The sequence below is a fragment of the Eutrema salsugineum genome, unplaced genomic scaffold (genome assembly GCF_000478725.1).
Source record: "Eutrema salsugineum unplaced genomic scaffold, Eutsalg1_0 scaffold_7, whole genome shotgun sequence".
NCBI classification, from domain to species: domain Eukaryota; kingdom Viridiplantae; phylum Streptophyta; class Magnoliopsida; order Brassicales; family Brassicaceae; genus Eutrema; species Eutrema salsugineum.
This window is the reverse complement of record NW_006256486.1, coordinates 8130860-8132997: the sequence shown is the minus strand read 5'-3', so window position 1 is coordinate 8132997 and position 2138 is coordinate 8130860. Positions and strand designations below refer to the sequence as shown.

At 40.6% G+C, this 2138-nt stretch overlaps 1 pseudogene; it reads left to right on the top strand.

Moving 5' to 3' along the window:
• The first annotated feature begins 361 nt into the window (after window positions 1–361).
• LOC112083223 lies at window positions 362–462 on the top strand (annotated as a pseudogene).
• The last annotated feature ends 1676 nt before the right edge of the window (window positions 463–2138 follow it).

The window sequence follows — 2138 nt, the reverse complement described above, 5'->3', positions numbered from 1 at the left end:
GCTTTAATCTGTCTATTAGACACTTCAACCTGGCCACTAGTTTGAGGATGATAAGGTGTCTACCTTATGTTTCACTCCATGCTTCTTCCAGCAATCCCTGAAAAGTTTTGTTCACAAAGTGGAAACCTCCATTAGAAATAACAACCCTGGGTACTCCAAATCTTGGGAAGATTATGTTCTTGAACAACCTGACCACTACCTTGGAATCATTGGTAGGGGAAGCAATAGCCTCAACCAATTTGGACACATAGTCCACAGCCACTAATATTTCTGAAAATCTCCATTGCAAGCTGTATCAAGCGAAAGTTTGTATTTTGGTTGCAAACCTCTGTAAATGGTGCTCAGCATACTTGATCCGGGAAATCCATGGTGACGGCAATCACGTTAATACTCCTTAAAACGTTCCTAGGCTTCATAGAAAGGTTCAGTCGGTCCTTGCTGAAAGCTTGAGATCTTGGGTCTCAACAAGTTCGACCTTGACTTAGTATAGAAGTGATTCAGGAAAGCATTTTTACACTCTTCCCAATTTGTAATCGATCCTGCAGGCAAAGATTTCAACCAACGGTGAGCTTTGTCTGCTAATGAAAAAGGGAACAACTTACCCTTTAAATAGTCTGATGGAACTTGGTTTGTTCTCATCATGCTGCAGATTTCTTCAAAGAGCTCGATATCGTCCATTGGGTGTTCAGAAGGAACTCCATGGAATTGGTTTTGTTTCACCAATGAGATTATTTGAGGCTTGACTTCAAACTCATTCCGGGTCGGAAATGGAACTTGAATTCGAGATCGGTTCTGAAAATCAGCTATGCGATGGTTCCTAGCTTTTCTTCGATGTTGATTTGCTGGCTGAACAGGGCGGTTAACACGTCCATTCTGCTGCATCCCTTGGTGGTCACCATCGGCTGCATTGATAAATGCATCAAGGTCTTCACGTTCTTCTCTCTCGCGGTTTTGGTGGTTTCTTGGAGGAACCTCATCCCTTCTCCATCTTGTCTAGCACGATCACCTCCTCTGTGATCGTTCTCTTCATTTTCTCCATGTTTGGACCCGTCTTGGTCCATATTTAAAGCTCGGTTAATAGGATCTCCAGGCTGGTTGTCGTTGGCCATTCCTTGCGTTCGTCTAAGTCTTCGAAGTTCTCTTTCGTGTCTGTCTATCTCGTCTAGAATTGGAATGTTTTCTACAGGTCTGCACCTGGTATTCATGCAAATTTAGAGAAAAACAAAAGAAGGAAAAAATAATTCAGCAAAAATTTAAGAAAGAACTAGAGATCAGGTGTCTAGAACAGAAATTAGAACAAGAAAAATAACAAAGGGCAGCGAAACAAATTCCCGGCAACGGCGCTAAAACTTTAATGCGTGTCAACTCCGTGAAGGAACAAGTTTTACCCTTAACAAAAACAAATGAAATCCGCAAGTGCACAGCTAATCAATTGTAGTATTTAGGGATCAAATCCACATAGATTTTTGTGCCTAGTATTCTTCTACGGTTTCTAACTTTATGTGTAGACTTGATTAGCTTTTGATGTTGGTTGTTTGTCACGGATCAAACTAAAACAAAAGAAAGTAAATAAATCTATCCTAGAAAACAAGTAGAAAAATCGAAAAAGCAAATAAAGCAAGCAAAATATCGAACTAAAGCAATCGAAATGCAGATCTACATAAGCAAGTCAAAATCGATTGGTTTGTAAACTATGGCCAAAAACGCTGAGCTTTCGGGAACTCTACAGGGATCATAATCGGTTTTAACACTAGGGATGATAGATTGGGATTGACGGATATCAAAATATAGGGTTCTAGAGCTAGAGTACGGCGGTATGACTACGTCACTGTCGTGATCATAACTAACTGTTTCTCGCAACCCTGACCAGTAGGTTTCCACTCTGGCCCTGGATGGGAGAGTACGCAAGAGCTGCACAAGACTCGCAATACTCACGATCTCGCCGCAGTTAGGTTTCCACTCCTACGGAAAAATCGCCTGTTTCATTCTAGGTCTGATACTTAATGAAAACTTTCGCAACACTAACTATCTAGATCAGATACTAGGTGATCAATCAAACATACATGCAATAAGAACGAGAATAAACAGAGAACAAAGGTAAAATCCCAGATCTATAAACCTAGATGTCTTAATCAATT